The sequence below is a fragment of the Schistocerca cancellata genome, chromosome 6 (genome assembly GCF_023864275.1).
Source record: "Schistocerca cancellata isolate TAMUIC-IGC-003103 chromosome 6, iqSchCanc2.1, whole genome shotgun sequence".
NCBI classification, from domain to species: Eukaryota; Metazoa; Arthropoda; class Insecta; order Orthoptera; family Acrididae; genus Schistocerca; species Schistocerca cancellata.
Window position 1 is genome coordinate 73,833,841 of NC_064631.1, and position 16,163 is coordinate 73,850,003.

The 16,163-nt window shown below is 45.6% G+C and overlaps 1 protein-coding gene across 1 annotated transcript in view; it reads right to left on the reverse strand.

The window, feature by feature from the left end:
• LOC126190673 (uncharacterized) overlaps window positions 1-16,163 on the reverse strand; it is a 282,457-nt gene that overhangs the window by 162,727 nt on the left and 103,567 nt on the right. The gene's annotated exons all lie outside the window — the stretch shown is intronic.

The following is a 16,163-nucleotide window of genomic DNA, read 5'->3' on the forward strand; positions in this document are numbered from 1 at the left end:
ACCCACTGTACTGGGTCCCTCAATGTCCTACGTGTCCTCAGCGGTACTTGTACCTCCCGGGGAGCGGATCGGACCACCCTCCTCCATTTCTACCGGTCCCTTAACGATTCTAAACAAGACTTTTGTTGTTTCGTTTATGCATTTGCACGTCCGCCCATCTTACGCCTTCTTTATACAATCCACCATCTTGGAATCTGGCCACTGGCGCCTTCTACATTAACCCGGTTGAGTCTCCAAGCAGAAGCTTCCGAACTTCCAGTGTCCGAACTACCGGCGTGATAATCTCGTCAGTGGATACGCACGCCGTCTGTCTGCAATGCGCGCTCACTCATGCCTCCTTCTTCGATGACTCCCGTGACCGTCAATATAGGGTGCGTCCTTCTTCTCTGTTCCGGAGTTTGGTTTCGGCTATTGCTCCGGCAGTTTAACTTCACGCTACATGCCACGTTCCTGATGGATATGAAATCTTCACAACTTTGACCTCATGCAGCGGCCTGTGTTCGTCTTCGTATTCATTCGCCTCCTAAGGAAACTACTCCGGATTCGACCTGTCACTGTAAGTTTTTCGACCTTCGCACAGAACTTCACGCTAGTACTTTCGCGTACACTGATGACTCTAAGACTGACTGTGGTGTCGGGTGTGCAGTCATCTTTGGCACCGATGATTTTCGGTATCAGCCTGCGGAACACTGCTCAATACAGAGTCTGTGTCCTGTACACAGTGCAAGGCATCCAAGAAACATTCCACTCGCTCGCTCTTGTGGAAGCGGTTGTAATCTTTATATGGGTTCCTTGTCTACATATACATCTACATACATACTCCGCAATCCACCATACGGTGCGTGGCGGGGGGTACCTCTTACCACAACTAACATCTTCTCTCCCTGTTCCACTCCCAAACAGAACGATGCAAAAATGACTGCCTATATGCCTCTGTACGAGCCCTAATCTCTCTTATCTTATCTTTGTGGTCTTTCCGCGAAATGTAAGTTGGTGGCAGTGAAATTGTAGTGTAGTCAGCCTCAAATGCTGGTTCTCTACATTTCCTCAGTAGCGATTCACGAAAAGAACGCCTCCTTTCCTCTAGAGACTCCCACCCGAGTTCCTGAAGCATTTCCGTAACACTCGCGTGATGATCAAACCTACCAGTAACAAATATGGCAGCCCACCTCTGAATTGCTTCTATATCCTCCCTCAATCCGACCTGATAGGGATCCCAAACGCTCGAGCAGTACTCAAGAGTAGGTCGTATTAGTGTTTTATAAGCGGTCTCCTTTACAGATGAACCACATCTTCCCAAAATTCTACCAATGAACCGAAGACGACTATCCGCCTTCCCCACAACTGCCATTACATGCTTGTCCCACTTCATATCGCTCTGCAATGTTATGCCAAAATATGTAATCGACGTGACTGTGTCAAGCGCTACACTACTAATGGAGTATTCAAACATTACAGGATTCTTTTTCCTATCCATCTGCATTAATATACATTTATCTATATTTAGAGTTATCTGCCATTGTTTACACCAATCACAAATCCTGTCCAAGTCATCTTGTATCCTCCTATAGTCACTCAACGACGCCACCTTCCCGTACACCACAGCATCATCAGCAAACAGCCGCACATTGCTATCCACGCTATCCAAAAGATCATTTGTGTAGATAGAAAACAACAGCGGACCTACCACACTTCCCTGGGGACTCCAGATGATACCCTCACCTCTGATGAACATTAACCATCGAGGACAACCAATCCCATATGCTCGTACCTTAGTTGGAGACAGCAATAGGTCCCACAATGACATTATCTGCTACGGTCAGGCCGGAAATCGAGGAATAGACTGTTCCCAGAGCCATCGGAGCTTGTCTCTCACGACGGAAGAGGGAGTGAAAGTGAAACTGTTAAACGAACTGGTAAATGAAATCCAGCTAGCTTTTTTGTTGTCCCGTAGAATGTGACGACATTGCACACGCAACTGTTTATAACGAATACAGTTCGCCATCGTAGTATAACTGTTAAAAACGGAAAGCACGTCTCTGCGCGCGAATCACGTCGTGGCATACCTCAGTCCACTAAGGGACACGGCATGGTAAAGATGAAGTACGAGGTATGGAACGTTCTGCGGCGGTAAGAATAACGTTATTATGGTATTCTACCTGGTCATCACAACTGGGAAAATAAAGTTCGTCTAAGGTGGCCAAGGAGGAGAAAAGCCTCCAATGGGTCTTAGAAAGCTGCCATCTGGTTGCGTACGTAGGTGTGGTAGGAGTCAGCAAAAGGATAGCACACGGGAAATGGTCACTCGAGAATATGTCAGAGAGAACGGACCACTGGAGGCGGAGCAAGCTAGGCAGTGCAGTACGAGAGTTCCAAATGGGAATAGGTGCGCATGGGGTCTGAAAAGAACATGGATGATCCAATGTTAAGACAAATGAGATTGAGTTGATTGTGATGGTCGGCCAAGAAGGAACCTCTTGGACGGGTTCTGGGAGAGCCCCAAAGGGGATGATGTGCGTTAAAGTCACCAAGAAGCGGAAAAGGGTGAGGAAGTTTACCAGTAAGCTGGAGGAAGTCTGCCCTGGTGACACCAAATGATGGAGGGATGTAGACGATGCACGGAGAAAACGTGAACCGGGGAAAGGCAATTCGGACTGCAACAGCTTGCAGTCGAGCGTTCAGTGAGATGGTTTGACTATGAATATTTCCCCGGATGAGCAGCATTATTTCCCCATGATATGGAATGCCGTCCTCAGGGGGAAGGTCAAAGCAGACCAGAAGGAAACGCGAGAGGTCAGAGCTGTCGCGAAGACGCTATTTTGTTTCTTGGAGGCAGAAAACAAGTGGACGCCGCAATTCCAAGAGAAGCCATAGTTCCTCCTTGTTCGATCTAATGCCACATACGTTCCATTGGAGGAGAGTCATGATGGGGAAAGGGGAGGAGCGAACAAATGAAGGGTTGTCACTCTGCTAAGTGCCAGCCTTCGAAGATTCGCTACTAGAAGGTACTGAGACAGGAAGATACATAATATCTACAGAGGCGTCGGCATTCTCTCTGGGTTGGACTGCAGACTCCACGGGAAGGAAAACGGTAGGCGGTGCGCACAGACGAAATGTAGGTCGACCAGGTGAGGGTATCATACGCCGACACAATCGAAGAGGATCTCAGAGTCGGGGAACCAGAAGACCACTTGCCTATGTTTGATTTCTTTGAGCCTTTGCGGTTGGCAGATAACGATTCAGGTGCTGGTTGGCTGGAGAGACGTAAGAAGTCTTCACGGGAGTGTTCCTTTTGTCCTTTCCGGCCTGCCAGTTGTGAAGTAGGTGATTTCACCGCTTGGAGCGAAGATTTGGTGGCTTGTTGCGCAGTGGAACAGAAGAGTAGGAGGGATGTTACTGTGTACTTGGCGGTTTTACAACTGCAGTGCTGAATTTGAGGTCGCAAGTCTGCATGGCCATGTGCTTCGTGGAGCGAGGTGTCGCAAGAACAGTATAGTAAGTGCCAGATGGTAAAATGCAGGGCTTTCGACTAGCCAACAATTTGTGAGCGACAGGGTAAGTTACTTTTTCCTTCACCTGAATCTCCTGGACAGCCCTCTCATCGAGATACATGGGACATGCTCGGGATGAGGCTGCATAGTCGCCATTGCAACTTATACATAGAGGAGAAGGAAGCGGTAAATCGCCCTTGTGAGCATATCTACCACACGTAACACATTTGACTGTGTTCCGACAGGATATGCGAGTGTTGTTGTAACATTGACACTGGCAGCAACGCATCGGGCTTGGAATGCACGGTCCGACCGTGGTGACTTTATAGTCTGCTTTGATCTTCAATGGTAGCACTACTCTATCAAACGTGAGAAAAAGAGAGCGAGTAGGCACCAAGCTTGTATCCACCTTTTTCATTACCCGATGGACTGCAGTGATGCCCTGACCAGAGAAGTAAGTCTGGATTTCTCTCTAAGTCAGATCATTGAACAGCCACGTGTAAATAACACCACATGAAGAATTCAGTGTTCGATGGTCCTCGACATGCACAGGATAGCCGTGGAGGAGCGAAGCTGCAAGCAGTTTTTGGGCTTGAAAATCACGACTAGACTCCAAAAGAACCTTTACGTAAACGAGAGCAGGATTTCACACGGCCTGCAATTGCATCAACACCTGTCTGAATAATAAACGGATTAATCATAGCAAAGCACTTACCTTAAATATGTAATATCATGAGAAGCCAAGGTGCAGATGGGACATTGTTTGAATCTTTAACTTCATTCCGTTTACGTTTAGCAGACATAGACCGAGATGATGGTTGGCTCATTGCGAAAAAATTCATTGATTGGCAGTGTCTCCGATCGCACGCTCCTTCCAACTGCGGGCCACCGCTAAGAGGGGAACTCACCTGCCTCAGGTGACTGTTGACACCTCAGGTCACACCTCCCGAACTTCTGACAGAGGAACCAATTGACAATTTTGGAAAGTAACAGCTCAGGCAATCGTCCCTTCCTGGGCGTGGCCTGTACCAGGTGGTTCGTGCAGATACTACCCGTGGACCCAGGACAAGAAATACGCGTTACCTGGTCACCCGTTACCCGTCAAACCCGCAGGCCGGCCTTCAGGAGTGCACAGGGAAGAAGAAGAAACAGGAATCTCAAATGTCGAAGCAGGGAAAGGGTATGAAATGGAGACTGAAGAAAGAAAGAAAAAACAGAGAAGGGGCTGTTCTGATGTCAGGCTATTAAAACCTCAGAACATATTACCAGAAATATCCCAGACATGTTCCCCAAGCGAGGGGAACAAGAAAAGTAGAATGGCAGACATGTAGCACAGAAAGGAAAGAGGTGCTGCAAAGGCTGGGGACTTGTCGTAGCCAAGGAAGAATTCACTGTAGAGTGGTGAGCCTCCCAGGGGGACGAAGTTACTGTGACATCGAATAATGTCTTCTGGGTGCTTCATGTTTTTACCAAGCAGTGCATATTAAGTTTCACATGCAAAGACTAGTAAACTATTTTCTCGCTGTCTGTGTGCTCCACAAGTCATTTGCACAGTGCGTGTTAGAGGGTTCGTTGTAGAATACTGTCCATTTTCTGTCCTATCCCATTTGCGTACTATGCGAGGGAAAAATATGCCTTTCCCGACCATTAGGATTTAAGTCCTCTAGACATTTTTGTTTCACTTTTGTACGAATTAAAGCGAAGTGTTTCAACCGTATCAACGCGACTCTGAACACCGACGTTTCTCTGCCACGTCCACTTGAGAACTGCTCTTGATACCAAAACAGTAGTTGAAAACAGGACACCCCAAATTTCTCTCTATTGTTTTCTTAACAGACCCTCCACGCATTTCCTATACTCTTCCAAATCATGTGTCTTCTATTTGCCTTCCTTATTACTGATTTCAAGCTTTGACTTCATATTGGTTAGTTGTGTTACCCATAAATATTTGAATCAAGTGAAATGTTCCGTAAGTTTGCCAGCAATGCCATAACATGATATGCCTTTTGTGTCTAACGGTTTCCCTCACACATAGAATCACTCGTAGATATACAGGTTACAGACTTCAGTTCATTTCTAGGATACGGTGAAAATTCAGTCTGCGTACGAAGTAGATTTCTTACAAAATAAACGAGCGATCCAACCTGGAATTGTGATCGAAGTCTGAAACCCGTATCAGCTAGGACTAACAACGGATGTATTGTAACATATACAAGGAATGGCAGCAGCAATGATAAGGGAAACGCTGAAAACCTGATTTAGTAGACTCTTTAAGATAGAGGTCAACGATCCTACTAAAGTCTACTTACATGATTTGAAAAGACCGTATGAAGTCTCTTATGAACCGCTCCAGTAGGACCAGCGAATACAAGATTAGGTTTATTGCAGTGCGCACAGAGTTTTATGAGCAGTCATTCTTTCTGCACTCCATACGCGAAGCGGATGGGAAAGAACGCTAACACGTGACTCAGTGGGAGTCACACTCTTCCAGTGGTTTGCAAAGTGTCGGTGTAGGCACATCCGTATTGTCGTGAAAGTATGGTAGGCATCATTCATCAGACTGGAGATCTTGTGAAAGTCTGTCTAGTGCCAAACGTCTCTAAGCATTACAATGGACTGTCCCCAGCAAGGCTAACATAACATGCTATACTGCTCACTGGCCAGAAAGCGATTGTTTGCCACTGCTGAAATCGGTAACGTAAAATGAATTTAAATTAATGAAATTAAATCTATTTAAAAAAATAGATTTAAGTGTCAGGAAGTCATTTCTGAAAGTATTTGTATGGAGTGTAGCCATGTATGGAAGTGAAACATGGACGATAACTAGTTTGGACAAGAAGAGAATAGAAGCTTTCGAAATGTGGTGCTACAGAAGAATGCTGAAGATAAAGTGGGTAGATCACGTAACTAATGAGGAGGTATTGAATAGGATTGGGGAGAAGAGAAGTTTGTGGCACAACTTGACTAGAAGAAGGGATCGGTTGGTAGGACATGTTTTGAGGCATCAAGGGATCACAAATTTAGCATTGGAGGGCAGTGTGGAGGGTAAAAATCGTAGAGGGAGACCAAGAGATGAATACACTAAGCAGATTCAGAAGGATGTAGGTTGCAGTAGATACTGGGAGATGAAGAAGCTTGCACAGGATAGAGTAGCATGGAGAGCTGCATCAAACCAGTCTCAGGACTGAAGACCACACCAACAACAACAAAATGAATACACTCGCGGGAATGAAAAGTGTTGCAGTATCCATTATTTGTCAACATTAGTGTGAGGCGTGACAACCAACGAGCATGTAACAATGTTTAGGTTGGTGTACAACAGAAGCAAACAGCCCCCGAATTTCATCTTTATGAATTTTTTATCATGTCTGAAACACGTGGTAATTCATTTCATGAAGATTGCTGGGTAGAGGCTGGTTTGAACCTATATGTCTTCGCACCATTTCTCAGACCCATACTATTATTGAAAAATCACATGGCTGGGCTGCGCTCTCAGGGATCCATACTGCAGACTCCTTGTACTGAGGAGTGATAAAAGACAATTTTAAAAGAATATTAACAAACGGAACTCAGTTATAATGTCCTTGGATAAATATCCTGACAACTACAGGGTGTTTCAAAAGTGACCGGTATATTTGAAACGGCAATAAAAACCAAACGAGCAGCGATAGAAATACACCGTTTGTTGCAATATGCTTGGGACAACAGTACATTTTCAGGCAGACAAACTTTCGAAATTACAGTAGTTACAATTTTCAACAACAGATGGCGCTGCGGTCTGGGCAACTCTATAGTACGATATTTTCCACATATCCACCATGCGTAGCAATAATATGGCGTTGTCTCTGAATGAAATTACCCGAAACCTTTGACAACGTGTCTGGCGGAATGGCTTCACATGCAGATGAGATGTACTGCTTCAGCTGTTCAATTGTTTCTGGATTCTGGCGGTACACCTGGTCTTTCGAGTGTCCCCACAGAAAGACGTCACAGGGATTCATGTCTGGCGAATAGGGAGGCCAATCCACGCCGCCTCCTGTATGTTTCGGATAGCCCAAAGCAATCACACGATCATCGAAATATTCATTCAGGAAATTAAAGACGTCGGCCGTGCGATGTGGCCGGGCACCATCTTGCATAAACCACGAGGTGTTCGCAGTGTCGTCTAAGGCAGTTTGTACCGCCACAAATTCACGATGAATGTCCAGATAGCGTGATGCAGTAATCGTTTCGGATCTGAAAAATTGGCCAATGATTCCTTTGGAAGAAATGGCGGCCCAGACCAGTACTTTTTGAGGATGCAGGGACGATGGGACTACAACATGGGGCTTTTCGGTTCCCCATATGCGCCAGTTCTGTTTATTGACGAAGCCGTCCAGGTAAAAATAAGCTTCGTCAGTAAACCAAATGCTGCCCACATGCGTATCGCCGTCATCAATCCTGTGCACTATATCGTTAGCGAATGTCTCTCGTGCAGCAATGGTAGCGGCGCTGAGGGGTTGCCGCGTTTGAAGTTTGTATGGATAGAGGTGTAAACTCTAGCGCATGAGACGTTGGCGTCATTTGGATCGCAGCTGCAACACGGTGAACGGAAACCCGGGGTCGCTGTTGGATCACCTGCTGCACTAGCTGCGCGTTGCCCTCTGTGGTTGCCGTACGCGGTCGCCCTACCTTTCCAGCACGTTCATTCGCCACGTTGCCGGTCCGTTGAAATTTTGCAAACAGATCCTTTGTTGTATCGCTTTTCGGTCCTTTGGTTACATTAAACCTCCGTTGAAAACTTCGTCTTGTTGCAACAACACTGTGTTCTAGGCGGTGGAATTCCAACACCAGAAAAATCCTCTGTTCTAAGGAATAAACCATGTTGTCTACAGCACACTTGCACGTTGTGAACAGCACACGCTTACAGCAGAAAGACGACGTACAGAATGGCGCACCCACAGACTGCGTTGTCTTCTATATCTTTCACATCACTTGCAGCGCCATCTGTTGTTGAAAATTGTAACTACTGTAATTTCGAAAGTTTGTCCGCCTGAAAATGTACTGTTGTCCCAAGCATATTGCAACAAACGGTGTATTTCTATCGCAGCTCATTTAGTTTTTATTGCCGTTTCAAATATACCGGTCATTTTTGAAACACCCTGTACATACAACAGATATCGCTCTCCTGTGACGAAAGTGGTGATACGCAGTGGTGCCAAGACCTGGAACGTTAACTGGCCGGTGATACCGCCATGTGGCGGCTAACGTGCTGCTGGTGAAGACCAGAACGTATTGGGCTGAGTCTGCCAGCGCGAAGCGCTGAGACGGAACTGCTGGTACCGAATACTGGTGGCATTGAGAATGAACTGCTGATGCGACCATATGGAAGTGCTGGTACTGTCGACTTGAGGCGTAGAACGTAACAAACTTAGCACAGTCAGCAGTGCCCTAAATAGTCGGGAGACCGCTCTCTGTTCATGCACGCTGCCTGTCGGCGAAGTTCGTGCCCCCAGACACTGCGGTGACGACGCGGAACTCCGTGGTATACATCCCAGGCCATACAAGGAAAATACGAGGGCTGTCCAGAAAGTCAGTTACGATTGATCGCGAAATGAAAATCACAGTGAAAATCAGAAATGTTTCATTTGTAACAGTTAGCTACACCTTTCAGCTACTTCTCTACGTAGTCGCCGTTCTGACTCAGACATTCGTCGTAGCGTTGTGCCAACTTTCCAATACCCTCATCATAGAAGGCAGCCGCCAGTGCTTGCCGGCAATTCTCTACGCTGGCCTAAAGCTCGTTGTCTGTGCCAAAATGTTGTCTTCATAGCCAGCGGTTCGTTTGAGCAGAGATGAAACTCAGTGGGAGACAATTACGGGCTGTATTGTGGGTAACCAAACATTTCCAATTGAAACGATGCAGGACCATCTTCATTGCCCCTGCAGAATGAGGCTGAGAATTGTCGTGAAGAAGAAACCGCACGACAGTTATGTAATGTTGGTTGCATAGCTTCAGGGGAAAATTCTCACCAGGCCCTCGTACTTGGCGGGAGACACTATTTTCTATAACATCTTTACGCGCTCACTAAGAGCTCAGGAATGAAAAGAGCGACATAATTCTACCTAGAGTCATACTAGAGACACTGCCCAACACATCTTTGCAAAGCTTTATCGGATTTTCATAGTCGTTTCCATTTCGCGACCGATCGTAGCTTACTTTCTGGACAGCCCTCGTATCTTTTTTGATGAGTGCTGTGTGATCCTCCTGGCAGAGCGGCTGCCCGCACAGCCTGCCTGATGTGCGGAGGAATCTACCATCAGATGGATAAAACACATTCATTACTCGGGGCAATGGCGCAGTGTGGAGACGTGAGTTAAGCTGTTGGAATACACGGTTCGGTACTGTGGCCACGAAGGATGTGAAGCACTCCGCCTCCCTCTAACAACTAGTTCAGTCTGTTATATCTAATCACTCTTCCAACCACCCTCACCTCCACCCTCAAAAGGAAACGATGATTCCATGAGCTGGAGAAGTACAAGTATCAAAAATCGCTGCTTCCTGTGACCTTTCACCAGGCCCTCTACGGGCACATTGGCGTCCACCAAACTGTCATAAATAGAAGCAAGACTCGTCGTTGATGACTAGAATGCCACTCATTGTCCCAGCTGACTCTGGCTCTACACCGCATAAGTACCTGTTGTCTGTAGTGAACAAAGCTTGGCAACTCGATACCATAACCCAGCTTGTTATAATCTGTTCATGGTGACACTCTAGCTGCAGCCTCTCCTCGGATTTCAGCTGTTGTGATCCGTCGTTCATCAGACACTCAAACAATCCTACAATCTCCTCTTGGCTGCTCTTCTCGCCACAGAGTTGTCTTTAGTCCATCTCGTCACCACTTGTTCTTCAGTCTTTACAATAAACCCAACTGCCTGAGCGTGTATCGATATGTTACTCCCCTGTGTCTCATTATTCGACCTTTCTGCAAAGTCCCAAAGATGGTGATAATCGGAATGTCTATGTCCCCTGGGTAAGGTGAGCTCCAGTAACGTTTGACACAATCAAGAGCCCTCATATACTTACATCATTGTTCACCTGTGGGAATGGTCTTTTTCTGTGCTGAAAATGCGGAGATAAGCTCGCATAAGAATGAAATTCTACTCTACCTGTTCCACAAGAATGACGATAATGTAGCATCTGTTTCCTGTTTCAGTAGTGTTCTTTGGTGCTTCATAGTGAGATGATGTGTTCTGTCCATGAGGTTGTAACGCCGGAAATGCATATCCTCCTATTTCCATCTATTGTACAATAAATTTGTTTTCCTTATTTTTGTTACCTGAATATATGACATTTCTGTGTCTTTACATATTGTAATTGTTTTACTATTTGTATATATATATATATATATATATATATATATATATATATATATATATATATATATATATATATATATATGCATTTATGTCGATGTATAATTGGTTTGTTTCGTAAATATTATTTGTATTTTTACGCTGGGTCTTGCCTAGGGAAAACTGCTATCGAACGATTACATCGATAGGTCGTGTAAAGAATCAAAGTGTGTAGGATCTTTGGGGGTGTTAACTCTGCCGCGTGGAGCGCGGGCAGGGAGAGTCTGGCTGGAGTAGCGAGTGGAGCAGGTGTGTTGTGTGAAGCTCCCGCGAGTTGCCGCGCTTTCGGGGTTTGGCAGCATGTAATTGCGCTCGACTTGCGATGATAGTTTCTGACATGGTGTCGCGGACGGGAAGCATTAGCTGGCACACATCAAGAGCCCGTTTCGTCTGGTGACCGTGTCCAGCTTCTGCAACAGCGACGGCCGACAATGAGTGACTGTCGCCACCTCCTCGATCGACGGCTTCAAACCTTCAATCAACCAGCAAGGAAGACTGGAAGCACGTAAAGTTTTAGAACTGTATGGCAGACCTCAGCTTTTCAAACTTTTAAAATTGTTGCATCACAAAATTACAGCTACTTAGCATGAACGTTTGTTGCTCATTGTCCCAATTGCATTACCAAGCAGGGTCCCTTCCTTTTCTGGAATGAACCCGAGTGTCGTTGAAATTCAAACGCCAGCATCATTCCACTTCACTACTTTAATTTCAAAGTTAAGTTAAAGTATTCATAGCTGGCTACAATATTCAGATTACACAAGCACAAATTAATAGTGCGAGTTTTGTTACCGTATTTTAGCTTACCTGTGACTGCAGCTCAGCTTGGTACGTACTAAATTTTACTATTGTTAATTGTTCAGAATCATTTAATTCAAGTTCAAAGTTAAATCTCTTATTTCTAAATTGCGTAGATACAAGTAGCTTTTGAAATGATTGTTGAGATAGTCCAAGACTAACCGTATTTTACTGAATTTCGATGTGCTTCAGAAAGAAAGCTCACTACTAACTTCAGTCACTAAATTAACTTTCGATTTTCCGGTTTTATTAATTCTTTTGCTAAATTAAGTCAGAGTGTAGCGAAATTTATTACTTCTGACAAACTTTCAGTTTTCACACTACACTTGTCAACCTTCAGTTGCCACGCTTCTAGTGCTAAGTATATGTGTAATAATCTTTCTTTTTCAGTTACTATAGTAATTGTCCTTAGTACTGGCGACTGTAATTTCCCTCAAATCTCAAATATCTAATTACCGCTAGTTGATTGTTAACGTAACGGCCGCACATTTACTTTCTTTATTAACTTTACCCCTTTTTCAAAATAAATTTCCACCAGTTTCATTAGCATTTTTCCTTTCATTTAGATGTAACCCTTCCCTCCCTCTTTACCGACAAATTAACCTCGGTGACGATTGCTTTTCCCAAATTTCCATTAGGTACACGCGGTTTAATTTTTCACTGTCATTAAGGTCGATAAATGAGGGGGAGGTTACAAGGTAGAGCCATCGCTTCAAGTTCAACAATCTTCTGGGAACCTGTTTTTCCGTTACTCGTAGCTGGCTTTCACGCATTTATCATGATATTGTCAATTAGCTGGTATCTTCTACCTTCAGTCCTGTCTCCAGTGGCCATTGTTTCCAGATATTATGCACTCTCATGTAGTGTCCTAGCCAATAAATATATTTTGCTGCTCGTATTTCTTTCCAGTATTTGTAACACAACCTCATTCCATGTTTTATCTGTCTATGTTTCCCATTCTTCTCCACATCCTTATCTCAAAAGCCTGTAAGCTTTTCTCCTCCCTGTGACAGTGTCCATGTTTCAGCACTGTACAGGGTAACACTGAAAACAAAATACTTCACTAATCTTTTTTTTTTAATTTTTCATTTAATGAACCACAGATAATGCTCCTCATCCTGTAAAACATTTATTTTGTAATAGCTGTCCTTGCCTTTATTTCTTGATTATATATTGTGTTACTCGTCATTTTGCATAATAGGTACCTCACTTTTCCACTAACTCATCGTCACAAATGTTATCTTTCGTCTTCCCTGACTGCCTTGCAAAAATCATCGCCTTAGTTTTCTTCACATTTATCTTCGTTCCATATGCATCTAGTGTTCAGCTCTTTTAACAAACTGTCAACTGCCTTTTTATTTTTAGTCACCAGTACCACGCCATCAGAAAATCTTAAGCATATTATTATCCAAAATTGTTATGGCTTTGGTGGCCACTAGTTGACAAACTGCCTGTTGGCTTCTGTCTCGTATTCTTCGGCCGACGTTCGTGTGATGATTTTTTGACGTTTCGCCAGCACGAGTAGCTGGGATTGTCAAAGTTTCACCGTCCATTGCTGGTGGTGGACTGGAGCCGAGCTTTGACAATCCCATCCACTCGTGTTGGCGAAACGTCAGAAAAATCAAAAAAGGAACGTCGGCCGAAGAACCCGAGATAGAAGCTAACAGACATATTATTATCCTTTTATGCGTTGTCACACCATACTTTTGTTGGAAGCAGTTTTTGACTAAATCACCTAAATAGTTATTAAGTAGAGTAGGTGAAAGACAACTGCCTCGTCTAAACACTCTCTCAGTTTTAATTCCGCCTGCCATATCATCTCCTTTTATTACTTTTACTCTGTGTGTGATGTACAGGTTGTTCATTATCCTTATTTACTTCCAAGTAATTCCGATCTTTTTCCGGACTTTGTAATGTTTAATCCACTGAGCTTTTCCAAGTCGACAAAACTTGTACAAGCTTCCATAGCTTTCCCTAAGTATCTTTTGCCAATTATTCGTAACAAAGCCATTCCTCCTTCTGTTCCTTTTCACCTTGTGAAACCGGATTGTTCTTAGTACAATTTTCTATCACCCTTTGATTGCATTCTTTTATTCGTTATTCTTAGAAATTTTTTTATGAACGAGACATTTTTCTTCGGTGCTTGCACCCACACTGTTTCTGTGACTTTATCTAACCAGCCAGCTTTCTCCTGCATCTTATTGGACATATTTACAATTTATGCCTTTCCTTTTCTTAAAATCTGACGAGTTCAATCGAAACCCAGTCTCCACTAGTTGCTTTTCCATATTTGACGCCACGCCATTAAGTGCCATCCCAGTTTGTTCCACAATGATTGGAAATATTATTTTTCATTCTCTTGTGTTCTGTAATTCTCCTAATTACCTCTTGCACTCGTTCATATTCCTTGACTTTCTGCACTTTGTTACTATTTTCATCTTGGTGTAACACTTTCCATTTATGACAGAGTAAAAGCGACAGTGTCCGGAAACGGGAAACGAAGTAAGCAAGGCCGACCAGTTGCTGCACACCTAAGGCGTGACGTTCATAAAATTTGCTGCTTCAGTTTTTGACGTTTCATAATAAAAGGTTTTTTTCTTGACCAGACTCTGACTTTTTTATCGCAAGCAGTTGCCTTAAAAATTCAGACCACCGGAGCATTCTTCAAGACAACACAAATTTTCATTGTCACATATTCCCCTGGTATTACTTCCGAGTGCAGCAACCAGAAGTTCTACCGTGGGGTATTTGGCTATTGCACCCTGTCATTTCACTTCCATTCTTTTCTCAAAGGAAAGTACACTCCTGGAAATGGAAAAAAGAACACATTGACACCGGTGTGTCAGACCCACCATACTTGCTCCGGACACTGCGAGAGGGCTGTACAAGCAATGACCACACGCACGGCACAGCGGACACACCAGGAACCGCGGTGTTGGCCGTCGAATGGCGCTAGCTGCGCAGCATTTGTGCACCGCCGCCGTCAGTGTCAGCCAGTTTGCCGTGGCATACGGAGCTCCATCGCAGTCTTTAACACTGGTAGCATGCCGCGACAGCGTGGACGTGAACCGTATGTGCAGTTGACGGACTTTGAGCGAGGGCGTATAGTGGGCATGCGGGAGGCCGGGTGGACGTACCGCCGAATTGCTCAACACGTGGGGCGTGAGGTCTCCACAGTACATCGATGTTGTCGCCAGTGGTCGGCGGAAGGTGCACGTGCCCGTCGACCTGGGACGGGACCGCAGCGACGCACGGATGCACGCCAAGACCGTAGGATCCTACGCAGTGCCGTAGGGGACCGCACCGCCACTTCCCAGCAAATTAGGGACACTGTCGCTCCTGGGGTATCGGCGAGGACCATTCGCAACCGTCTCCACGAAGCTGGGCTACGGTCCCGCACACCGTTAGGCCGTCTTCCGCTCACGCCCCAACATCGTGCAGCCCGCCTCCAGTGGTGTCGCGACAGGCGTGAATGGAGGGACGAATGGAGACGTGTCGTCTTCACCGATGAGAGTCGCTTCTGCCTTGGTGCCAATGATGGTCGTATGCGTGTTTCGCGCCGTGCAGGTGAGCGCCACAATCAGGACTGCATACGACCGAGGCACACAGGGCCAACACCCGGCATCATGGTGTGGGGAGCGATCTCCTACACTGGCCGTACACCACTGGTGATCGTCGAGGGGACACTGAATAGTGCACGGTACATCCAAACCGTCATCGAACCCATCGTTCTACCATTCCTAGACCGGCAAGGGAACTTGCTGTTCCAACAGGACAATGCACGTCCGCATGTATCCCGTGCCACCCAACGTGCTCTAGAAGGCGTAAGTCAACTACCCTGGCCAGCAAGATCTCCGGATCTGTCCCCCATTGAGCATGTTTGGGACTGGATGAAGCGTCGTCTCACGCGGTCTGCACGTCCAGCACGAACGCTGGTCCAACTGAGGCGCCAGGTGGAAATGGCATGGCAAGCCGTTCCACAGGACTACATCCAGCATCTCTACGATCGTCTCCATGGGAGAATAGCAGCCTGCATTGCTGCGAAAGGTGGATATACACTGTACTAGTGCCGACATTGTGCATGCTCTGTTGCCTGTGTCTATGTGCCTGTGGTTCTGTCAGTGTGATCATGTGATGTATCTGACCCCAGGAATGTGTCAATAAAGTTTCCCCTTCCTGGGACAATGAATTCACGGTGTTCTTATTTCAATTTCCAGGAGTGTAGTTCGCTTGTGTGCGCGCTTCTAATGCAATGAATAGTGCTCGTCGGCTCAGAGGTCGCCAATTCGTCCACGTTCAGGTCGCGCAGGACTGGCTCAAGTGCAGCGAGAGCTAGCTACTTGTTTTTGTCGTCAGCATCACTGAACTCCCACAAACACACATGCGTAGTACAGGTGTCCAAGACGCGAACGATTTGCTGTTTCCCACTTCATATTTAATTTTTTCGCCGCGCTACCGACGCGACGCGATACTGAGACCACG